The sequence below is a fragment of the Podarcis vaucheri genome (genome assembly GCF_965113315.1).
Source record: "Podarcis vaucheri genome assembly, chromosome: 2".
Taxonomy (NCBI): domain Eukaryota; kingdom Metazoa; phylum Chordata; class Lepidosauria; order Squamata; family Lacertidae; genus Podarcis; species Podarcis vaucheri.
The window spans coordinates 40,434,509-40,460,652 of NC_138760.1; the positions used below are offsets into that span (position 1 = coordinate 40,434,509).

Here is a 26,144-nt window from a genome sequence, read left to right on the forward strand (position 1 = left end):
CTGCCTGTTTTCAATGTCAATTCTCAAGTTATTATTCAAAGGGTCAAGTTCAAAATAATAAAAAAAGACTAGTAAAGCTACAGGATACAGTGGTGCCCTGTAAGACGAATGCCTCGCAAGACGGAAAACTCGCTAGACGAAAGAGTTTTCCGTTTTGGAGGTGCTTCGCAAAACGAATTTCCTATGGGCTTGCTTCGCAAGACGACAATGTCTTTCGAGTTCCAGCTGGTTTTTTTTTCCTCCCCCCTTTTTCTAAGCCGCTAAGCTGCTTATCAGCTGATCCGATCAGCAGATAAGCCGCTAAAAGCCGCTAATAGCGCTAATCCGCTAATCCTTCAATGGACTTGCTTCGCAAGACGAAAAAACCGCTAGACGAAGAGAATCACAGAACGGATTCTTTTCGTCTTGCGAGGCACCACTGTACAATGAAAAATTGATACAGTTAACTGAAGTTCTAGATAAAAAATACACAACACCAGTGTTTTCTTCTTGCTGCAGCGTCAAACATCTCGGCACAAGTTACAAACATTAACACAAAGATCACTGGAAATGGTTTCTGCAGAATGATTTGCGCCACCAACAGCCAAAGCATGCAATCCAGCACGATGGCTATTAGCTATGATGGCTCTGCTCTGCTTTCACAACCAGAGGCAATAATGCTCCTGCATTCCAATTGCTGGAAACGGCCAGAAGGGAGACCGCTCTTGTTCTTGAATCCTGCTTGCAGGTTTCTCACGGGCATCTAACTGGCCACTGTGAGAACAGTTTGCTGGACTAGGTGAGCCCCTGTGGCCTGATCCAACAGGCTCTTATGATGTTCTAAACGAGGAGTCCCATCAGCAGATGTAGTTCAATAACACCAGATGGAGTTAACTCCTGGAGGGCACCACGTTGGCTACCCCTGCTCTACCAGCATTCCTGTGCTGATTAGGGATGAGAAACTCACCGGAGGAGCTCACATCTTATGACTGCAGCAAGGCTAAGCTGCTCCCCACAGCTTATGCTCAATATCCGCCTGTTCTGCACTCTGACTACAAAACTAGGCAGTTGCAGAGTGCGGTGCATATGTGTCAAGAGACCTTAGCAAGGCATTTGCCTTTTAAATGTCCCGTCATAACCTACAGTGCAAAGAAGTCAGGAAGAATGACATCACTACTAACCCCAGCCTAGGCAGAAAAGGGAAGTAGGGGGCTGCCTGTGCAGACACAAAACCAAGTGTGTTTGCGTTAGTAAGATGACCCATGTTTGAGCCATGTGAATTCCCACCAGCGTTGGACTCGGCTGCAGCAGGTGACCCTTCCCTAGGGCAGCCTCATGCTAAGAGGTGGTTTGCTGCACAGCAAGCAGTTTCACCCCATACAGCCCAGTCAGGCTGGGAAATGCAGAAGTCAGAGTGCTCGGTCTTAGGACATCAAAGTCTTACCAGGAAACTGCCTTCCTCTTCTCACTGTTAAGGGTGGTGCAGGGAAGAAGAAAAAACAGGTCACAACAAGTATGAGAAGCATTGCAAGATGACCACTCTCCACTCTCTCCTCTTTCTGAGCTACGTGTAAGAAAGATGCAGAATATTTGTAAAGCAACCTGAGCATTACTACATGGAGGATAAGGGGAGGGGGAGAGAGAACATTTTGAAACCTTGTGCTCTGAATAATGCACACACTAATTTAATCTGAAATCAGTATATCACCATTGGTAAAAACAAAAACAAAACCCTGCAGCCTTTTCACACAAGGAAATGGGAAGAGCAGCAGTATTGATTGCAATGTTGTGGAATCATGGTCCTCCAGATGTTGTACCACAACTCCCATCATCCCGGACCCTTGGAGTCTAATACCTGCAAGGTCACAGGTTCCCCATCTGTGATCTAGGATACATTGATACCATATATTTAAATCACATGGTTTCTTCCAAAGAATCCTGGGAACTGTAGTTTGTTGAGGGTGCTCTGGCAGGGATGAATTACAGTTCCCAAGATTCTTTAGAGGAAGCCATGTGCTTTCAAACTACCTTAAATGTGCCTTAAACTTGACCCTAATCGAACTAGGAAGAATGCAGACATCAAATATAAAATTTGACCAGAGTTTCAGAGTATTCTAAACAATCACAAAGTACCTTTCTATTTGGGAGAGGAAAGAAAAAGCTTCACCGTAAAAATTGACCAGAATCTGGATTAGACTCTGCCATCAATTCATCACATATAAAAATAGTTTAGACAAAAATAGCACTCAGACCCTGTGTTTTGTAGTGACATGTTGGTTCCATTTAATGACATTTTTCAGGACAGAAGAATTCCATACACATTCAGCAGCCACATTGGAATTAACATACACATGCTCAACAGAACGATATAGCTGAAAACACAGCAATTTTTTACCTCCCCCCCCCCACCAAAGCAGGACAGGGCAGTATCATTACACACCAGTTCCCAGGATACAACTGATAAAACAACTATTAACGTCATAGTTCTTTTTTGCTTTCCTTTAATTTGCATTTTGTTCCACATGTATTCACAGGATGGGGAAGTTCTCCCCATTGCTTCCTCACAGCAGAAAAACCTCTGAGAGAGTTCCATGCATTTTTATTTTTTTTTAAGGAAGGGAAGTTTCACAGAAAATTAATTTAAAATCAGTGTTAGGGGTCTGGCATATTTTTAGATTTCTAAAAGAAGATACACACGCAACACTCCTGAAAGAGAGGGGAATGAAAGCTCCCTCTGCACCTATGTAGAATTTTGACTATGTTATGGCCTCAGACTGGCCAAGATCTCCTCTTTTAAAAATGAGCACACGTAACTCTAGAAGGGCTTTCAGCATATGTATCTTTGTGAGCTACAAGAGCAATTCCTCTTTATAAATCCCCATCACTTCTCATTGAAGCATGCACCCTTTGTAATGAAAGAATTCATGTTCCATTAAAATTTCCTACAATCTCAACATATGGGGGTGAGGCGTAAAAGCACGTACACCAAAGTTCAAACACTGTGCAAGACATCCCTTCGTCATGCAACTCGGGCAACACAGAGATACTTCTGCACTGGACATCTATCCCTGAAGAGCATTCCTGGGCTACTAACAGTGCATTTGTGTCACATCCCAGGGAACAGTCTCCCTTCAAGTTCACCATCCACCCTACTACGACTGATATGTATTGGTACAGCCAGAATGCGATATGGTGTGATAATCCCTTTGCATTATCCAGCAGGAGCTTGAAGTCAAGTCAGAAACATCAGGTCTTGGTTGAGGAACATCTCACCTGCTCTTTTACACAGAGAGCATCACCTTTCTTTTGTCAAGAAGCCCAGCTCCTCAATATTACATCATGTAGACAACTCACTAGGCCACAAAGAGACAAAATAAAACTGGCCATTCTTACTTTCATGACTTCTTGGCACAGCTTGCCACTTGTCAGAATCACCTCTACTACATTTCCTTCCACCCCAACGCAACAAGTGGCCACTTTTATTTTTTAATTACGTTTATATCCCACTTTCCCTCCAAGGAGCTCAAGATGGCACCAATGGTTCTCCTTCTCCCCCTTCTTGTTTTCCTCACAACCACCCAATGAATTATCTGAGGCTAAGGAACAATGACTGGCCCAAGGTCATCTAGTGAGCTTTGTGGCCAAGCAGAGATTTGGACCCAGTCTCCCTAGCCCAACACTCGAACCACTATTTCTCAAAATTCTAGTCCTCCAGAAGAAGTGAATGAGCTTCAGAAAGGCTGCTCAGAACATTCTGGGGTGTCACACTGGAGCTGGGGGAAGGAAGTGGGGTTGGAGAAAGAGGTAGGGGGAGAAGGAGCCTGTGTGGCAAACTTTAACCATTACAGAAAAAGAGAGTGGGTGCAGAGAAAAACGGGTCTGACAATGCTATTCTTCAAAGGGCATATTTTCCATGAAAACTGCACAACTTCATACTGTATAGCAGCTTTCACTTCCTGCCCAGATTTAAAAAGCAGGCTGTTCCAGCAGAGGCAAGCAAATCAGAGCTGGTCAGATTTACAGATAGCACATGACAATGCTTAGCCCAGAGCTAATAAAATAAGGTCACACTCATGTCAGAGCCAATATAATAAGGTCGCACTCATGCCAGCCTATGAATTACAGAGATAATCTCAAATAATCCCCCAGCACCAACAACCGCATAATAAAAAAAAATGTGTTTGACTAGGCAAGTTATGCGCAGACAGTTGAGGACGAACATGCACCACATGACCCCCAATGTTCCTGGCTCAGTGATATTTGGACTAGTGAGAAGAGGTGCCTGAACCACAAGAGCAAGAGCTCAGCTGCCAACTGCCAGAGGCGGTACAGGAACATAGGGGTCCTCCAGATATCCTTTTTATTGTGCATTTGTGACGGGTTGTGGTCTTGACGGTATCAGGGAGGTTAGACGCAATCCCACTTCCAATACTGTTTGCGCCTGCAAATGCTTTGGGGCAGACATACTGCTTTTGTTTCCAATTAGTGCACATCCCAACAATTTCAACACAATTCCACAGCTCTGCCACACCAGACAGAGACCAAAGCTGGCCAAAGTGCTGGAGTATTAAAAACAGTCCCAGCAGTGATCTATTTAACTCCCTCAAAGGGGCACCCAAACCACAAACTCCAAAGAGCCCAATAGGCAGTTGCCTTATACCAAACCAGACCGGCAATCTGTTTAGTTTGGGGTTCCCCAAACTTGGGTCTCCAGCTGTTTTTGGACTACAATTCTCATAATCCCTGACCAGTGAGTCCTGCTAGCTAGGGATAGTGGGAGTTGTAGACCAACAACAGCTGGAGACCCAAGTTTGGGAAACCCTGATTTAGCTCAATATTGTCCACACTGGCTGGCAATGGCTCCAGTCATGACTGGAAATGCCAGGGACCTTTTGGACGGAAAGGGCAGGTGCTCTACCCACCAAGTTACTGGCCTTCGTCATGGGCACTTTTCTCTAGTGGACTAGGCTTGGCTCTGCAGCCAACTTTTACTTTTCTACACATCCAATAAGGAAGAGGAGCAAGGCCAGTCCCTTTGGCTTCAGGCTGCACCTGAACTCCAGCCACAACAGCAGAAATCTAATATGTCAAAAGTATCCAATATCACACTTGTTTCCGGGCCACCTGCCAATGCTTCTGGTTTGACAATTATGTTTCCCTCGCACAACATGTGTTTTTCCCTATTCTTGCTGCGTGTCTCAGAACGGGACGGAATCAATAAAATTCAATGGCACGCTTTTGACTGGAGAAACACTTGTCGCTGTTGTTTACAGAGCAGTCCTATATGCATCCACTGAGAAACCAATCCTATTGATTTCAATGGGTCTTACTCTCAGCTAAGCATGTACAGAACTGCCATCTTAAATCTGGCAGTTCTCTTAAACCAATACAGTACAAAAACCAGACAGAGACCAAGGCTCTCTTTGTCCCGCTCTTTGCAACGAAGAAGAAGCTGGTAGGCTTCAAGACACACAACCATTCATACCACAGCTCACACTGTGAGAAGATCTGTGCTGACCAGCTGCTCAGCAGCTGCAGTCTTAGAAGTCAGGCCAAGCCTGCAGCCAGAACTTTTGTGGCTTGGGAGCACATACATACTTCTTGGGGGGGTCACCGAGTACTTCTTCATGCAGTTTAACTATGGAACTCGCTACTGCAGAAGCTGTGGTGGCCGCCAACTTATATGGCTTTATCAAAGGATTCAACAAAGACTATCAGCAGCTGCTAGCCAGGATGACTGTGGTCTACCTAAACTGTTGGAGCTCTTTGAATACCAGTTTCTGGAAATTGCAGGTGGGCAGTGCTGCTGCGCTTAAGTCCTGCTTGCATGCACACCACAGACACCTGGTCCATAGCTGTCAACTTTTCCCTTTTCTTGCGAGGAATCCTATTCAGAGAACAGGATGCTGGACTAGACGGGCCATTCACCTAATCCAGAAGGGTACTTCTTATGGTCTTATGGACATACTGGGTGTGTGTGTGAACCCATGCAAAACAGCCGGAACTTTTCTAAGGATAGATTAACAGGTTTATGTATTTGAAAAAGTTGATTGTACTGAATATTAATACAGTGGTACCTTGGGTTACAGATGCTTCAGGTTACAGACGTTTCAGGTTACAGACTCTGCTAACCTAGAAATAGTACCTCAGGTTAAGAACTTTGCTTCAGGATGAGAACAGAAATTGTGTGGCGGTGGCCTGGGAGGCCCCATTAGTTAAAGTGGTACCTCAGGTTAAGAACAGTTTCAGGTTAAGAACGGACCTCCGGAATGAATTAAGTTCTTAACCTGAGGTACCACTATACAGTCAAACCTCAGCTGTCGAAGGTAATCCGTTCTGGAAGACAGTTTGATTTCTGAAACGTTCGACAACCGAGACACGGCTTCCGATTGATTGCAAGACCTTCCTGCGCTCAAGCAGAAGCCGCGCTATACGTTCGGGTTCTGAAAAACGTTTGGAAACCGGAACCTTTACTTCCAGATTTTCGGCATGCGGGAGCCGAAACGTACGGTAACAGAGGCGTTCAGGAATCAAGGTTTAACTGTAAGATAAAAATATCACATTTTACCCACTGGCTGGAAGACCGAGGGAAGGGGGAGATGTAGGATATCAACTACCGCTTTCCTTCTATTGCCACACAAGTAAACAGGCTGAATGTTTGCATTTTTAAAAAAATCCCTCAAAGTTCAAGTAAGGACCCTGAAGTCTCCCTGAGGGGGCAAAGTCCTCACAAATCCCTCTGGGGTACAGTATTAGTTCAAAGTTGTTATAAACGCAGAACAAGACTGCGCATATTAACCATTAAACATGGAGGTGTTCTAAACTTTCCTAATGACAAAGCCTGCAGTCCTAAGATTACTTACCTGGGAATAAGTCCCATTGTCTTCAGTAGGACTTGTTTCTGAGCAGGCCATGATTAGGTTTGCACTGGAAGGTGTCTTGATGTCTATTGGAGAATCTCAGTCGTTATGAATCTACACCTCTCTTGTGTCCCTCCCTCCACCCAAGCCAACATCATTCACTTAGTGAGGCCTAAGAAGAAAAGTTGGACACTTTCAGGTCAGAACAGGAGCCTTTCCTTTTTCAGGCTTTCAGGTGCTAGCAGTAGAAGCAGGTAGACATGGAAAGCTGGGACTAAGTTAGCTCTGCGCATGTAGGATGATTTTGCTGCAGGTTGTGGTGGTGAGTTTCTCTTGGACAGGAAAAGGGGAAGCTTACAGGAAGCATAGTGGAAGAGAGGCCCAGAATTCTCTGAACACACTCAAGTAGATTTATGTGCAAGTTTCATGTGAATTTTAGTCAGATGCATTTCAACTGCAATAACAGCTCTCAAAAAGAAATATAACTGAATATTTATCAGAAGCTTTTCAAATTCAGAATTCTCAGTACAGTGGTACCTCGGCTTAAGAACTTAATTCGTTCTGGAGGTGTGTTCTTAACCTGAAACTGTTCTTAACCTGAAGCATCACTTTAGCTAATAGGGTCTCCTGCTGCAGCTGTGCCGCCACCACACTATTTCTGTTCTCATCCTGAAGCAAAGTTATTAACTCAAGGTACTATTTCTGGGTTAGCGGAGTCTGTAACCTGAAGTGTATGTAACCCAAGGTACCACTGTACAGTGTATGTATGCACACTGAAGTGTATGTAACCCAAGGTACCTCTGGATGCGAACGGTATCCGTTCTGGAGCCCCGTTTGCATCCTGAGTAGAACGTAACAGGTGACTGCGCGCCTGCGCCTGTGTGGGTCACGTTTTGCAGCTTCCGCACATGCGCGTGATGTCATTTTGAGGTCTGCGCATGCGCGAGCGGTGAAACTCGGAAGTAACGCGTTCCGTTACTTCTGGGTCACCGCGGAGTGTAACCTGAAAACGCTCTTCCTGAAGCATATTTAACCCGAGGTATGACTGTACCTGTGCTTATTTAAGTTTCAGATTTAGAGGAACCCTTAAAATACTAAATACATTGTATATAAAATGGAAGCACATACATAGTTTCTTCTTAGCTACACCACTTTACATTCTTCTACCACTATCCCAACAGTATACATAATTAGGAATAATGTACCAAAAAAAATATATTTTAGGAGAACCTTGTTGGGACATTTTTCTCCATTATGGAGCAACATGCCTTCCTTTGCTCTCCATCCCCCACCAAAGCTAGTTTCACTTCTAGAAACAGAATACTGTACACTTGTCACTGCCCCCCCACCTGCAATGTTTGGGGGGGGGGGTCAGGTTACACTGTGGATCGTTTGCTTCCAGATATGAGACCAGCCATACATTACGGAAAAGCCATTACAAACGTTTCCGCTGTAATTATTCACACTCTTCTAAGCGGAGAGCGGAAGCAAACAAAGAGAATTTTCCCCAAAACGCATCTGAACATACCATACCCTCTGTGCCACTTGCTTACGAAGTTCGCCGGATTCTTCCACCAGCCGCTGAACACAATTTAAAAACACAGCTGTGTAGGGGGAAAGTTCGTGATCCGACAGGAGAGTGTCAGCGAACACCCACCCTTTGGAAATCAAGAAGGCAGATGCAAGAGCCTGCTGGGGATTCAGGGTGGGAGTCCAGCAGCTGTTGCATGGCTCTGGGAAGAAGAAGAGGAAAAAGAAAGAGGGCAACCACATCCAAAACTTCCATTAGTACATGTTGTTCACAGAATCGCAAGGCTGTGAAACAGTTGGCAAGGCTAAGCAAGCACCAAGGCAATTTCCCGCATTTTTGCCTCCTAACAGAATGGCCCGTAGAAGACATATTTCCCATGCCTGCTTTGCAGCTCGAAGCTGAAGCAGTGTTAGAAACTCAAGATATACAGTGGTACCTTGGGTTAAGTACTTAATTCGTTCCGGAGGTCTGTACTTAACCTGAAACTGTTCTTAACCTGAAGCACCACTTTAGCTAATGGGGCCTCCTGCTGCCTCTGCGCCACCGGAGCACGATTTCTGTTCTCAACCTGAAGCAAAGTTCTTAACCCGAGGTACTATTTCTGGGTTAGCGGAGTCTGTAACCTGAAGCGTATGTAACCTGAAGCGTATGTAACCTGAAGCGTATGTAACCCGAGGTACCACTGTATAAGCTAGGTGCCTGTCAGGGAACTGCCATCAGTGCCGAAGGGAGAGCAAAATCCAGAGGGATTCCAGAGAGCGTCCTGGGATTGGGAGAGGCAGCCCACCTTCTGGGGAAGAGAATCAGCATAGCACCAGTGGAGAAGGGGGGCAGATGGGGGAAGCGGCGAGGCGGTCCCATGATTCCTTGCCTGGGACCAGCAGGGAGAGTAGGGGTCCTCCGTTGCCCACGCCCTCCTTGCGCAGAAGGCTTTCGCGCAGAGAGAGTAGGAGGAGACTAGGCGTCAAAGAGCTTCTTTGCTGGAAGAAGTTTAAGAAACGCCCACTGACGGAGTCAGCCACGGGTAAGTGGCTGTCCAGACAGTAAAGGTTCACTTAGGCAACCCAGCCAGGTGTTTGCACCGGCTTACGCACGAGCAACTCCTAGAACCACTACAGTGCCAAACATCACACAAGAATGCATATTGTAATAAGCAAACACTAGACTTCTGCCCCCACTCTGCTCATGCATTTTTCTGAAAGAAAAACATCCACGGATATCTTATGCTCTATTTTTTTACATGTGTATTCTTCCAGGGCAGGCAGTTTGTGTTGAAACTGGTCTACTGACGAGCCAGTCTTAGAAACTTTAAGCTGGTATAGATTCCCCCTCATCTCCTAAGAAATTTCCTCCTATATGCTTTTCTACAGTTAAGACACAGATTTGATCATCAGATAGGCATTGTTTCCTTGTCAAGAACGTAGACCCGAATGCACAGATGTCCACAGCCTTGCTGGAAATGGGCATTTTGTCTCTGCCTGCTCCCAGGATATTCAGCTTGCACAATGACAGGTCTGTGCAGAGTCAGCTTCCTGTCACTAACAAGATGAGGCTGCCAGCACAGTGCCTGACTTCCCAGGAAGGGAGGCGTTTTTGGGCTGACAGACTTTCAGAAAAGCTGCAAAAACCAGTTAGGAAAGCAATATTGCAACACACATTAAACGGGTAGAATTCTAATGCACGATCAGGATTGGTTCTATCATGCTGGGTGTCTGGCAAACTGGGCTCTCTCTCTGGTCATCTCCTCATTTGTTTCAGCTCCTGTCCACTTTGCTGGGACCACAGATTCTGGCCAGATTGGAAAAGATGGCATAACTGACCGAGTGCTGAAGGAAACACAGCAAGTCATCTTTGAAGCCCACTTATCAGACTGCGTTTAGCTGCAGACCTTTTCATTCTAAAAAAAACTTTTGAGTTGTTTTCAATAGTCAGTGTTTTGTGAAGTTTTAATGTTAAGGTGTAGTGGTTAGGAGCGGTAGACTTGTAATCTGGTGAACAGGGTTCGCGTCCCCACTCCTCCACATGTAGCTGCTGGGTGACCTTGGGCTAGTCACACTTCTCTGAAGTCTCTCAGCCTCACTCACCTCACAGAGTGTTTGTTGTGGGGGAGGAAGAGAAAGAAGACTGTTAGCCGCTTTGAGACTCCTTAGGGTAGTGATAAAGCGGGATATCAAATCCAAACTCTTCTTCTTCTTCTATTGTATTTTTTAATATTTTGTTGGAAGTCGCCCAGAGTGGCTGGGGAAATCCAGCCAGAAGGACAGGGGACAAATAAACTACTACTACTACTACTACTACTACTACTACTAATAATAATAATATTTAAATGTGGCATTAATGGTAGTGCTCACTGGGGCTGTCTTGCTACTTTGTTGTTTTGATTCTGTTTCAACGTGAAAGGTTTAATTTTGCTCATTTTTGAAATGTGGTAAGCACAATCAAAGAATGGGGGGGGGGGGAGAAGAACCATGAATGGCAATCTTACCCAACTATGGGCCCTCCAGATGTTCCAATACAATTGCTATAATCTCTGATTATTGACCATGCTGGCTAGAACTGATGGGAGATAGAATCATTGGGGGCAGGGAGGAACTGAAGCCTGACTGATCATGTCCTGAGCATTCAAGAGAAAGGGTGGGACAAAAATGTAATACATTTTTGTTTTTGTTTTAATAAACGTTGTCTGCTACTAAGCTGGGGCTACAAAAACAAGGATGTGTGCATTTTTGGAGAGTTTTCTATATTTGTTCCTTTTTATGCATGTATGAAGAACAGCAGGAAATACTACACAAAACAGGAATCTTGTCAGCTTCATTCTTTCTTTGAGCTTTTGTGCACAAGATACTGATCTCATCTGAGTAAACAGGAAAATGGAGGAATCATTTGGCACCACAAGGTAGTTTTTCTTCATTGGCCTTCTCCGAGCTACAAGGCATTCACATCATTTATAGGTAACATGCAAACACTACAGAGTACCGTAACTTAGGACATTTCTCTGAAAACAGTGGCTAACCCTTCCACTATCCTAATGAGATCCAAAAGCCTTTAAGACACAGGTGGTGAACATCTGTGGGCTTCCAGATGTCGCTGGACTATAACTTCCCTTGTCCCTGAACATAAGCTGGGGCTGATGGGGGTTCTCTACCCCTGCTTTAAGATATAAGTCTTGCATTGTCTTCCCTCTTTGGTAAATACCCTACACACAACTTCTTCCTCAATGCAATCACAAAGAATGGGAAAACAGAGAACTAGCTGGCATGTTCATATGTTTTTAATACAAAGTGGGAAGCTAGACTTTGCAAGAAAAGGGGGGTCGTGGTTTGCTCTTCCTAGGGTATGTGGTGCAACAGAAAAAGTTATTAAAACCCTCTCTAATAACTCAGAATCAGTAGGCAAGGAAAACGCTGCAGAATAAAAAAAAGACATTTTTGTGGCACACTGAGCACATCTTTCATACAGTAAACCAGGGTCCACTTTGTCAGATGTAACAATTCTGCAGAATGTTGTTTGGGCCATTTAAAAATTAATATGGCAAACAGACCAATGACGTCTAAGTTACAAGGGGAAATTAAAAGGGGAGTGGTTTTCTAAAAATGAAGTAAAAGCATTACAGTATTATTCACAGAACGCTCAAGACAAATGAGATCTCAAAGACAAGATGACTTTTCTACCAGTTTCACAACATGCCCAAGTAAACCGAAAGCAACAGTTTCCTCCACAGCTCTGGAAAAAACAGAAAGGGCTTGGGCTGATGAGTAGGTCAAAGCCTCGCCAAGCAGAAGCACTTATGATTCAGCATCATTTAATGGCCTAATATTAATTGTTCATTATAGGTTTCTATTTATATGGAAGCCTTTTGGTCATTAAGCAGTGGGTGTAAGCCACAAGCCTTATAATCAATGGAATTCACAGACAGCACCCATCAAAAGTGCTGTTTGACCAAATGGAAGAAACCACTGTAGCTGCTATACACAGCTTAGGCCCTGAAGCATTACTTTTAGTACGAGCTCATGGATGATGGAAGCTACTGTTCCGTACTCTTCTTGGTCCTCATTCTTAGAGTCAGTTCTCAGTTTTTTTTGAGAGCTAAGGACCATTTTGTATGTGAGAGTTAGCAGGTAGTAAGCATTTATAGAGAACTTTAAAACTGTTCATATCACTTTTGAACAGCATTCTCTCAATCTTGCCAACAATCCAGTATTTTTTATTTACAGTGATACCTCCGGTTACATACGCTTCAGGTTACACACTCCACTAAGCCAGAAATAGTGCTTCAGGTTAAGAATTTTGCTTCAGGATAAGAACAGAAATCGGGCTCCAGCGGCGCGGCGGCAGCAGGAGGCCCCATTAGCTAAAGCGGTACTTCAGGTTAAGAACAGTTTCAGGTTAAGAACGGACCTCCAGAACAAATTAAGTACTTAACCAGAGGTACCACTGTATTGCATTTCTATACCACCTTTTTCTCCAAGGAGCTCAAGGTATCATACAGTTTTCTCCCTCCTAATTTAATCCCCACACAACAACCCTGTGAGGCAAGTTAGGCTGACGGTCATCCAGTGAGCTTCATGACTGGGTGGATGTTTGAACCCTGGTCCCTCGCAAGGCCTAGCCCAGTGTTTCCCAAACTTGGGTCTCCAGCTGTTTTTGGACTACAATTCCCATCACCCCTGAACACTGGTCCTGCTAGCTAGAGATGATGGGAGTTGTAGTCCAAAAACAGCTGGAGACCTAAGTTTTGGAAACACAGGTCTAGTCCAACACATAGAATCATGAACATTCAGGACTTACATCTCCAGAGTAAATGCAGTCTATCCATCTAGGTTTCAGCTTCTACTAGGCACATCCCAGATACAGGCGAATGATCTGTTAAACACACACATACACAAAACAGCAAGGCAGAGTTCCTGGCCAGATGGCAGGAAGGGAGTTTTCCGCTGCAACCCACACTTTATTGCTATGAGTTCATTTTCCAGGCACTGTAGAATGCGAAAGCCATAATATCAAATCAGATGTAGTCATCTCACCAAGTTTCATTTAGTGATCTTGGGCATGACTCTCTCATCACACAAAAATGAACATTTACAACCTTACAGCATCTCAGTACAAGATACTTCAGCAACAAGACGTTACAGCAGCATCTTAATAATATATTTTAGGTTAATACTGGTTTTACTACTGAAGATCAATGGTTCAAAGGCAGATTTTATTTAAGTTCACTGGCCTTGTCCAAAGGCTAAGAAATATTATTAGGTGACATTGAAGATCAATGATCATATGGCAGGAAAGACTCTAGAAAGCGCTTTCTTAGGATATTTAAGTGAAACTGCAATAAACAACAAGGATAAATGGTGTATTTTGGAACTCACAGACTTGCACCATTTGCCAAACTGCTTTCAATAACACATTTAGGAAATTCCCTGTAAGAGTTCTTGAAGCCCCCATTAAAAAGCTGTTAAAAACCCCAAGTCTACAAGCTCACATAAAGGAAGATGTAAACAACACAAGTAATTTAACAAGCTAAAGTAGCTGTATCTCTAATCTCTGTAACTCGGGCTGATATTCCAGCTGTGGCCATTCCTGAAGCACAAAAGCCTGACCACAGTGCTATGTGTATTGCTAGCCTCAAGGCTTGATTACTGTAATGTGCTTCATGTGGAGCTGCCCTTGTATCAGGTCTAGAAGCTGCAGCTAGTGCAGAATGCAGAAGCCAGGCTGCTCACAGGAGCAAGTACAGTGGGCAGGATTCAGTGCATTGTTAGTGGCTCAGATTTCTACAATTTCTTCAGGACAGGAGGTTGCCAACCTTTTCGGACCAGGGGACCCATTTTGAATTTGGAGAGACTGTGAGGGTACAAGTCACAAAATAGGTGCTATGGGGTATGGGTGTGACATAACACAAAATCAGAGACAGCCACCCTCAACAACCTTGTGCATGCTGTGGGAAGTAAGCTATGTCTTACCACAGTCCTAGCTGTGGAAATCACTAAATATTGATTTTACACTTCCAACCACACACATGTACTGTTGCTGTCTCATAGCATCAGGGAGCGTTCCTCTGTACCAGGAAAAATATACAAGGTGGTCACAACACTCTCATTTCACAGAAGTCTCTGAGAAGGTACCTGCACATTTTGTTCCCCAACTTCCTTTCTAGGAGGGCTAGAGACTGACTTCTGTAAATAAATGAAAGCTCAGATTGTGGGGCACCAGTGAAAGCCAGTACAGTGGTACGTCTAGTTACGAACTTAATTCATTCCGGAGGTCTGTTCTTAACCTGAAACTGTTCTTAACTAGAGGCGTGCTTTCGCTAATGGGGCCTCTTGCTGCCACTGGCACACGATTTCCGTTCTCATCCTGAGGCAGAGTTCTCAACTCGAGGTAACTCTTCCAGGTTAGCGGAGTTTGTAACCTGAGGCGTTTGTAACTCGAGGTACCACTGTATCTGCAGACACTGGGCTGGTGATACCTGCTTTAGAAAAGAAGACAGTATTATACCACCTGAAAGGCAAGAGCAATTTTTTGCGATAACCTTCCAGGGACCAGAGTCCACTTCAAATGCATGAAGCGTAATTCTAACTTGTCAGGCGTGTGTGATACACATACACCCACAGCTGGGTGGGATGGGAACAGAGAGGAATGAGGTCAAACCAAATGCTAAAAGATCAGATATAATTATGTATAAGAAAATCAATTGCAGTACCCATTGACAAGGCAGTGTTTGCAGTAACACATACGGTCTTGGCACTGACAACAGTGGTATGCAGCATGATAAACATCTGTAATCTTCAAGCAGCAGATAACAGAACAGATGAGTTGTAATTCATAGTCATTCCACCCTAGTGCAAAAACACACATTCACCACAAAGCAAGATATGCCTAACCCCAACTTGGTATGGTTTAGATTGCACCCTCATTACAGAGGTATTTCTTGTGATATCAGCCTAATGTACTAAGTTGTGCAATATTTGCAATAGCATTATAACGTCTAACCACTAGATATAATGGATGCAGATTTGTGCCAACATAAGGAATGCCAATATAAAGGACGCAGATATGCACACTCATTTTTCTACCATGACTGCCCTTTTCCACAAAAGACTTTCCCATGAGGTTGTAAATAATGCATCTGACAATCATGGCTATACATCTTCAGCTGCATACATGCCATACATATAAAGCACATTATCCCCAACCCCAAGAATCCTGGGAACTGTAGTTAGTGGGAGCTGTAGCTCTGTATGTGGGGTAAACTATAATCCCCAGGATTCTTTGAGTATCTACTTTAAATGGATGCTTCAAGGACTCAACCTATACTTTGCAGTGCAATAGCACCAACCCACTCTACTTAATAGGCTGTAATCCTATGCAGTTATCTGGCACTGGATGCAGCAGATAAGGGGTCAAATGTTCTTCTTGTACACTGAGAATTGGGGGGGGGGAGCACCCCTGATTCACACAGCCCTCTGCAATGCCATGTACAACATTAAGCAGAAAGGATCTATGCACAAAGGGCTCTGCTATGCAGTGGGAAACACTGGCTAATCAAGGCCCCCAATTGCAAGGAAAGGACCATACAAACATACAACTGGATGTGTCCATGACCTTCTCATGAGTATACAACTTTGGGACTTTTGATAGGCCATGAGACTCTAATTTCAGGGTCATAGGTTTGAGTCCCACACTGGGGGAAATATTCCTGTATTGTAGACTTTTTAAAAAGTCTGTACTTGAAAAAGCTAATCTTCTGACAAATGTTATTCCTATTTAAATCCATCTTGGTTCTGGTCTTTTGAATTGCTGCTGCCTTTGCTGGAATCAGTAGCTCCTTGTGTCATGCATCTGATGATGTGGACCCTAATTCACAGAAACTTGCTTCATAAAAAGTTGCAATCATAAGCACACCTATCTGGGAATATGCCCCACTGCAGTCAATAGTGTTTACTTCTGAGGAGACATGGCTAGGATTGTAGAAGCAATGAGCCTTTAAAGCACCACAAGACTCTGCTAGGATTGCCTTGCCGTTCTCCCCACTCCAAAATTAGGCCACAGACCTTTTTGCTGTGTCTGCTGCAATGGACTAACATAGTTACCGCTTGCGTTTTATCATGATAGTGGCCTAATGTATGTTGTGCTTCTGTTTTTATTTATTTTTTACTGCTAAAGGCTACCTTGACTTATTTTCCATTTCTGCATGGTGATAGAAAGCAGGATATTTGGCTTATAAAAAAAAATACTTTAACCAATCAGAAATAAAACAAAAGAGGGCACAACCAACACTGCAAACACTCCGTACACTTACTTGGAAGTAAACCAGGCAGATATCAAGCCTACTTCTGAGTAAATAAATATGGCATACATTTTCATTGTAAACTATTTTCACCTTCTGAGTAAATAAACATGGCATACATGTGTTATCCATAGCTAGAGGTTTCCTACTGCTCGAACTTACGGAAAAGTAAGAATTGGAGGAGAGATCTGCTGGTTTGTCACTGGAATAAAACTTCGGGGCGGGTGGGCGGAAAGAGAAGCCAAGTGACAAGGAAGAGAGAAGGCCCAAGGCAAGTGCATGATGAAATGAGGGAAGTTCCAAGCTGCATCCATGCTGCCTTAGTAGCACCTCAACCCCGGCGGGGAAACAGGCAGGCTGAGGAAGCAGACACAGCCTTGCAACATGGCCAGAAATACACACTGTCGGGACAGGGGCGGGTGCGCGGGGAGAGAGAAAGGGGAGCAAGCGCGGGAACAAAAAAGGCGAAGGCAAGAAACCATTCACACCTACTCAAGAAACTATTTCAGCGAGGACAGGGGAGGAAGCAAGTGACACAGGCGAGCAAGGAAAGGAGAAAGAGAAAGGAGGAGGCGGTGGTGGTGGTGGAAGAAGCAGCCCTAGCAGCAACAGACGGGGCAAAGAGAAAGCCAGCAAGCCGCGCAGACACTTACTTAGCGGCGACCCCGCGGAAGTTGCGCTGCCTTCGGCCGCAACAGCGCCGTCTGTGCGAGTCGCCAGGCCGTTCCCGCGCGCCCGCCGTCCTTCCACTCATCTGTTTCCGACCCTCCACTTCCAGCGCTCAGGCTGCGCGTCGCCGTTGGGAAAAGGGCGCAGGCAGGCAGGCAGGCGGGTAGGTGGGTGGGGCGGAGAGCGGCGGGAGGGACCGGATTGCCCCGCTCGACTGTCAAACAAGGAAGCCGGCGGAAAGGAAGCGAGGCGTGCTCGCCCAACACGAGGGCAAAACCACCTCCCGGCCGGGTCGCTGGAGCGCCTCCCTCTGCTGCTTTCCCTCCCCGCCCCGGAGCCGCCGGAGAGGAAGCGCCCGAGCCAGCGCGCCGCCCCTCGACGACGCTCTACCTGAGGAAGGAGCGGGGCGGAGGCGCCGAGGGGGCGGGGAGAAGGGGAAGGGCGCCACCCCCCTTCGGCAGGTGAAAGGGCCCTGGGGCCTCGGGGAGCCGCCGCCGCCGCTTTGCCAAAGGCCCCTCGCAGCCAAGTCGGTTTGTCCCGCTCCCCAGACGCGCCGCTGCTTCGGAACGCCGCCCTGCGCTTCCATGCGCTTTTGCGCGCCAAACTCGGTACGGAATCGGGGCGTGGCTGCCGCGCTCCCGCCCGGTTACCTGCGAGTTTTCGGTGGGAAGTCGGGTGCAGCTTTTCATTCCAGATCCCGTCCTCCCGGGGAGCTGTTCTCCAAAATATATCAAGGGAGTCTCGTGTAAAGCTACACTTTAATTCTGATTAATTTATCCACACACACACACCACTTCCCCTGCACACCTGTTTTATGAATAGGCTTGTGGACTGGATTTGCACGCACGAAGTGTGTCAGATCAGGTGTCTTCAACCTTTTCAGACCCAAGACTTACTTTTAACTCAAACATGCGTTTGGGGGATCCATTTCTTAATCTTTTAACACGCATGTGCATGGTGGTAGTGCTTCTGTCGTGACCCGCCTTGGATCAGGCTGCAACCCACTAGTGGGTCCTGACCCACCCGTTGAAAACCACTGAGTTAGACCCAGTTGTGTAAATCATACAGCCCCTGAAAGTAAAGTAATCATAATTAGCTTGATTTCAGCTAGTCCCTTCTGAACTGTGATGGCGGATCCACACCATAGATTCAAAGTACATCTAATGCACATTTAAAGTACATGCCTTCTCCCAAAGAATTCTGGGAGCTGGATTTCCCTGTCACAAACTACAGTTCCCGGTACCCTTAAACTACAGTTCCCAGGATTCTTTGGTGAGAAGTTATGGGCTTTAGATATATGGTGTGGGATCTAGCCAGAAAATGCACAGCGGGAAATGCTTCCAATAAGCTTGCATAGGGTGGTAGCTGTCTATCCAGGGAAGCAGAAGAAACAAAAGGGTGATGACTTGAGTTTATGAGTGCCATGGCACTAGAAATGTGCAAAATTCCTGCCTGACCTCAGATACTCAAGTGACACCAGATGGCGCTATGGAGTTCTGTTTGTGCTTTTACTCAATTTCTCATACAAAGTTTGCCACGCTTTTAACTGAAACATGTCTTTGACGTGTCTAGATCCAGTCAAAGACCCAGTTTGGCACACACTCACACCCACACATTTGCGTGCACCCACCCACACAGGCTGGGATCCTCAATGGATGCTTTGGATACCCCCTGCATGCTTCACCTGGGGCAAAAATGTTTACAAGGTTGAAAACCCATAAACAGGACAAGCAAATAGCAGAAAGTACAGTGGTGCCCCGCAAGACGAATGCCTTGCAAGACGAAAAACTCGCTAGACGAAAGGGTTTTTCGGTTTTGCGTTGCTTCGCTAGACGAATTTCCCTATGGGCTTGCTTCGCAAGATGAAAACGTCTTGCGCTTTTTTCTTAAAGCCGCTTGAAGAGGCGCAGTTGCGACGGACTGTGCTTCGCAAGACGAAAAACATCGCAAGACAAAAAGACTCGCGGAACGAATTATTTTCGTCTTGCGAGGCACCACTGTATGAGAGAAGGGAACGTTTACTGTTAGACTGCAACAACAGCCCCCATGCACTCCCTTATTCTTATGTCTAAAGAGGACGCACAAAACTCAGAAGACAGACTTGCGTTAAGGAGGAAACATAATAATTAAAAAGGACTAATATTTATGATTTACAGTGGTACCTTGGGTTTTGAGTGTCTCGGAAGCTGAACGTTCTGGTTTTCGAACGCCCAAAAACCCAGAAATAATTGCTTCCATTTTTGAACGCGCCTCAGAAGTTGAATGGCTTCCGCTGCGTGTTTTTCAATTTTTCCAACTGAACTTGCAGCCAGCCCTTTGCACCTCGGTTTTCAAACATTTCGGAAGTCGAACGGTCTTCCGGAATGGATTACATTCGCAAACTGAGGTACTATTGTATTTGATACCTTGTGTTTTCTGAGACAAGACAACTTCCTTACCCCCCATCTCTGTGCATAAATGAGTGGGGGGGGGGAACGGACAATTAAATTAATAGAATTTGGAAATTATTTGTGTGCAAGCAGGACAAAAAAAACTTTGTAAAAAAAGACAGTAAATGGAATCTGCAAATAGTTGATAAACTGGACTTTAAAAGAACAATATTTTAATTAGGGCCAGTATCAATTACGTTTGAGCATTCCCAAATTCTACCTAAGGAGAAAGTTAGGAGAAATAATCTATAATAACTTAGACAAAACAACAGCTGCACTCAAAGGACAAGTGAGAGTAACCATTGCAATAGAACTAGAAGAGAGCAAAAGAATAAATTGACAAAAAGCAAAGATGACTGATGACACATTGTGCAGGGCCGGATTTAGGTTTGATGAGGCCCTAAGCTACTGAAGGTAATGGGGCCCTTTATATATCCAGCTGTCCTTTGTCAACAACAAATTGTTGCTGTTTTTTGTGTTGAATATACGCTATATGGTAATTTATGGACCTAAAGCCACTTGTACATGTTGCCATGCAACCAATCCATGCAGAATGTAGGCACCCTATATATATAGAAATGAGCAAACCAGTGATATTTTAGGGAGCAAGCTAGCAGGCGGGTCCCATTACTTACATCATAGGAGCCTACACAACATGAAACCCTGTTGCTGTATGTGCATTTTATTTTATTTGTTTTTTATCTTATATTTTGGAAATGTACATCCAGTTTTTTTCCTTTTAATTTTTTTGGGGGGCCCCCAAGAGAGTGGGGCCCTAAGCTATAGCTTGTTTAGCTTATATGTAAATCCGGCACTGCACATGCCATAGCATCCAAATCAGAAATAACTTTATATTATCATCTAGCAAATTTACTGGAAAGTGAAGAGGAAGAGGCCAACAGAGCAGTGGATAAAATTTACAGAGTGAAATCACCTTGTGCAAAAAGTATGAGATTACCAGGCAACTGCCTAGTGATATCCAGTTCCAGAAATTTCAAGGATAATGTACTGCAAGCCCACTTTTGGAAAGCACTGGTAATTCAAGAACAAAGAATCATCATCTTAAAGGAAATCCTGGTAGGACTTTTTTTAAAAAAAGGAATGAATACAAATTGACAGAAGAAGAAAAATGTTTCATTCCGGTGGGAATACCCAGAGGCAGTGTCGGATTTACGTATAAGCTAAACAAGCTATAGCTTAGGGCCCCACTCTCTTGGGGCCCCCCCAAAAAAATTTTCAAGGGAAAAAACCCCTGGATGTACATTTCCAAAATATAAGATAAAAAACAAATAAAATAAAACCTACATGCAGCAATAGTGTTTTGTGTTGTGTAGGCTCCTTACTGATGTAAGTAAAGGAAATAAACAAGGATGTGTGGAAATAATGAAAGCCAGATCATTTGTGAGACAATATAAAAAAGACTTTGGACAATTAGTAGAATGTCAACAAGAGGAGGTGGAAGAAGGAGAAAGAGGAAGTGCAGTTTCTGCAGGTGAGGCAGTGGTAATGGGTGAGAGCCAACAACCTGAAACTCAATCCAGAAAAGTCTGAGGCACTGTTAGTGGGTGGTTCCCTAGACCAGATGGGTGGGAGATCGCCTGCTCACTTCCCCTGAAGGAGTAGGTTCATAGCTTGGGGGTACTCCTGGATCCTTTGCTGTCGCTCAAGGCTCAGGTGGCCTCAGTGGCCCAAAGTGCCTTCCATCAGCTTCGGCTGGTGGCCCAGCTACGTCCCTATCTGGACAGGGATAGCCTAACTAGTGTTGTCTATGCTCTGGTAACCTCAAGGTTAGATTACTGCAATGTGCTATACGTTGGGCTGCCTCTGAAGATGGTTTGGAAACTTCAGCTAGTGCAGAATTCAGTGGCCCAGTTGCTCACTGGAGCAAGACAGTGAGCATATTACACCAATCCTGATCTGACTGCATTGACTACCAATTAGTTTCTGGGCCCAATTCAAAGTGCTGGTTTTGACCTATAAAGGCTTAAAACGGCTCAGGACCACAATACCTGCCTCTTTCCATATGAACCTACCCGGACCCTGAGATCATCTTCTGAGGCCCTCTTGTGCCTCCTCCCTGAGAGGCCTGGAGGATGGCAACATGAGAACAGGCCTTCTCTGCAGTGGCTCCCCGTCTGTGGAATGCTCTCCCCAGGGAAGCTCACCTGGTGCCTTTAGGTGCCAGCCAAAAACGTTCCTTTTTAAGCAGGCCTTTGGTTGATCTGATTGACATCCTATATCGTTTTAAAATGTGGCTTTTTTGCCGGGGGCAGGGGTTATTGTGTTGTTTTTATTTTTATTATATATATATTGTGGTTTTTATGTTGATCTTTCTGTGAACCACAGAATAATAAGTGAAGAAGGAGAGTAGATAGGTAGAGACAGAGAGGAGTAAGGAGGAAAGGAGGAGGTGGGAGGGAAGAATTGTAGAGTAAAACAAAGAGTAAAACAAAAGTAAGAGTAAAACAAAAAATAGAGATACAGTGGTACCTTAGGTTAAGAACTTAATTCGTTCTGCAGGTCCGTTCTTAACCTGAAACTGTTCTTAACCTGAGATACCACTTTAGCTAATGGCGCCTCCTGCTGCCACCACACCGCCGGAGCACGAATGCTGTTCTCATCCTGAAGCAAAGTTCTTAACCCAAGATACTGTTTCTGGGTTAGCAGAGTCTGTAACCTGAAGCGTATGTAACCTGAAGCGTATGTAACCCGAGGTACCACTGTATCACCAAGGACTTTATCAGATCACAACTCAAATGGTAATCCTACGTGGGGAGATGAGATCACAATGTAGATGGAAATTGAATGAAGAAATATTAAGCAATATAGAAATAGAAGAGGAAGTTAAAAAAAACAATTAAAGACTTTATTTATTTATTTATTTATTAATAATTATTTAATTATTAACTACAACCTGCTGCTTAACCAGCCTTCTCAGGACCCGAAAGAGGCTTATAGTAATTCAGTCAACACTACAAAACAAACATCCTAGAATGAACAACTGCGAACAGATTCTGAAAGCAAAGAATCAGCCCAAACATAAGGTCCAATAAAAGTTGTTTCATCTACTCCTCCTCCAGGAACCAAAATGTCTTCCGAAGCTGAAAGTTCTTCATCGCTGGAAGAGAATCAACCAGGCACCGAATCTTAGGAAGGGAGTCCTAGAAGGCGGGTAGACAGAATGCCCTAAATTTCACTGCTCAGGGAAGAGCACAGAGCCCTAGATGTGCATCTGATGAACATTGTTTGGGAGACATCCTAATAATATTCCTCACAAATTTGGGGGAAGGGGAGTTCTCTCCCATTTTGAGATTTGATTCTAAATATGGTGCTGTATTGATAATGGAATCTCAGTAAGGCAAAAGTCTAACAGCTTGATAGGAGGCTGAATGAAAAAGTCAAGAGGGAGCAGATTGTTTTGATATCACCTCTGAACTTGTTTGAACTGTTTGCCTTGCCTCGTCCCTGCACTTTGAGATGTGACAGTGTGGATGGCACCCTCTTCTCCATGTGTTTGGATTTATACTTGACCTTCAACGCACCATTCTGCTTTGTTAGATGTCCTGCGGTAGCTTTCCCCATGCTACTTCATTATTGCAATCTGGAGGGGCTCTCTTGCACTTTAGCACTATAGAAGAAGAGCCAATGTGGCCTAATGGTTAGAGCGTCAGGCAAGGATCTGGGAGACCAGGGTTCGAATTCCCACTCAGCCATGAAGCTTACCTCACAGGGTTGTTGTGGGGATTCAATGGGGGGGGGGAGAGAAAACTATGTACACCACCTGGAGCAGCTTGGGGGGAAAGGTGGGATGTAAATGCAATAAATGAATAAAGTGGGACAAGAAAACAACCCCAGAATATTTGTAGCATGAAAAGATTTGTAGTATGCAGGATTTCAGTAGGAACCTAAGGGAAATAACCCCCCCCCCAAAAAAACACTTTTGCAGCTGCAAATAATGACAGAAGGATTGCGTGTAACTGCCCCAATATCATTATGAACAAAAATCATGTCTAGAGGAACTCTGAATAAAATACAGTGGTACCTCGAGTAACAGATGCTTCAGGTTACAGATGCTTCAGGTTACGGACTCCGCTAACCCAGAAATAGTACCTCAGGTTAAGAACTTTGCTTCAGGATGAGAACAGAAATTGCATGGCGACAGCGGGAGGCCCCATTAGCTAAAGTGGTACCTCAGGTTAAGAACAGTTTCAGGTTAAGAACGGACCTCCAGAACGAATTAAGTTCTTAACCTGAGGTACCACTGTATCTGCTAAGAGGATCATTTCATTTTTCACTTATCCCTGCTTTGAACACCGGAGGGCAGTCTGAGTCCACTGTAGCTCTGGCTCAAGCGTTTGCAAATGTTGTTTTCCTCCCCTCTCCAGCTATAATGACAGATGTTACATAAAGGCCCCATAGTAGATAAACCATTTCTCGCCGATGTTTTGGTACAAAAATGAAAGTTCATTTTTTTCTGGAACATTTCCGCAAAATGTTTTCAGAATAAAAAGAGTCTGACGAGCCAGGAACCTATTTTCAGAGTCGGGTCGCATTTACTCAGATCTCTGATTCTCCTCCCAGGTTGGAAAAAATGGCAGCAAGTGTCAACCTGGCACACTTCAGATGTTACTGGACTCCATCATCCGTTGGTCCCATAGGAGTTGCAATTCATCAATATCTGGAGCTCATAAACTTTGCTGTCTATGGCATTACCGTAGCACCCAGGCACTTGATAAGATTGCTAGGGCTCTGAGAATCCCAGGGCCCTTTCTGCTGCCAACAGCATGTGTGGGGACTGCAACAAGACTATGTCCTGAGCCTCACAGGCTTGGATTGGCAGGCTGCGATGCAGGAGGAGCAGGAAGAGGAAGAAATGGAGGAGGGGGCTGAATGGCAGGGAGCTGGGTTGGAGGAGGGGGGCTCTACCCTTTCCACCCTGGTTTCAGTCGCTTTAGAAGGGGGACCAGAGATGCCCGCTCTGCCTTCTGACCTGCTCAGGAGTTGAGAGACTTAGAGGTGACTGGAGAAGGCTTTGATCAGCCGAGGGGGGAGACTGAAAAGGAGGAGGCAGGGACCAGACAGGAAAGTGTAGCCTTGTCCATAAGGCAGATGGGAGCAGACCCACCCAATGTTGGTGGAGTGTACCCTTGCAAGCTTGACATTCCCGTAAGGTGAGAGAGTCTTGGGAGTGAGAACTCCACCTCTCACCCTTCAAAGCTGGCCCAGTGGAGTGGGAAGCTTATCTGGGCATCTTTATCATTTCTTGTCCTTCTCTGGACCTCCTGAACTGTGACTCCTGAGCGTCGCATTTGCTGCCAGGCCTGTGCCAACTTCCAGCGTCTACTGAAGACTCTTTGTTCCAGCAGGCACAATAAGTGAATTCTGATTTAATAGTTTAAACCAATTTATATTGTATTCCGTTCTTTCTACACTGCTTAGGGTCCACTGCAATAAAGCAATATGTAAATTGTCTAAATAAATGGTAAGTTTGAGAGAGAGAAAGAGGATGAGAAAGAGTTATTTAAAATGTCGGACAATGTTTGTTTTAGTTTGAATATGTACATAAGCAGCAGTTCTTTCCTGTTGCTCTGTCCCAGCTTTTGCCAACCTAGCAGTTTCAATGCTGCGGTGGGAAGGTAAACGGCATTTCCATGCGCTCTGGTTTCTGTCACGGTGTTCTGTTGCGCCAGTAGCGGTTTAGTCATGTTGGCCACATGACCCAGAAAAATGACTGTTGACAAACACCTGCTCCATTGGCCTGAAAGCGAGATGAGCGCCACAACCCCATAGTCGCCTTTGACTGGACTCAACCATCTAGGGGTCCTTTGCCTTTTTACCTTTTACAATCAAGCAGCATATAAATTTAAATAAACTGTATTGGTTACAGATTATCTTGTTGGCACCATGTGGTTTAGAAGAAGCCCTGACAGCAAAGAGACAGAGTTTGTGTTTTCCCCCTCTGAAAGTTGGCCTAAATTTGTATCTAAGCATAAACATTTGCCTGTGCAAATTTGTGTTATGAGCCTGTGCCCTAACGTAGCAATGCCCATGAATGGGGACTTTCTGCATACAACACACTGAGCTATGGATCCTTCCCTAAAGTGAAGTGTTGGACATTTGGTGAAGCTAACTTCTCCTTCTGCTGAACTCTGCACAAACCTATTCAAAAACTGGTCTCATGCACTACAGCCTTTCACGAAAGGCACCGGAGCAGCACAGAGGAGTGTTTGTCTTTGCCGCTCTCAAGCACACGCACACACTGTGGTAAGGAAGCATTAGTGATTACATTTGACTGCCCAGTGGGATATTTTTGTTTTACTGCTTTCCCAAAGCATAAACATGTGCCAGGGACTATGGGAGTACTGTACTTTAGTTAAACAGGAAGACAA

The 26,144-nt window shown here is 44.8% G+C and overlaps 1 protein-coding gene and 1 long non-coding RNA gene across 3 annotated transcripts in view; one reads left to right on the forward strand and one right to left on the reverse strand.

Moving 5' to 3' along the window:
* RHBDF2 (rhomboid 5 homolog 2) overlaps positions 1-17,456 on the reverse strand; it is a 58,238-nt gene extending 40,782 nt beyond the window's left edge. The window contains exon 1 of one of the 2 annotated variants that reach the window (XM_082203553.1): positions 17,311-17,456. The gene's annotated coding sequence lies outside the window, so the exon portion shown is untranslated. Of the gene's footprint in view, positions 1-6,842; positions 6,861-17,310 lie in introns of those variants that run through there. The other variant, XM_082203555.1, reaches the window with a different exon arrangement.
* A 322-nt stretch (positions 17,457-17,778) lies between these two features.
* LOC309521995 lies at positions 17,779-25,192 on the forward strand. Its single transcript, XR_014214808.1, has 3 exons — positions 17,779-17,934; positions 22,836-22,923; positions 24,337-25,192. It is a non-coding gene; the product is annotated as an uncharacterized lncRNA (long non-coding RNA).
* Positions 25,193-26,144: the final 952 nt, after the last annotated feature.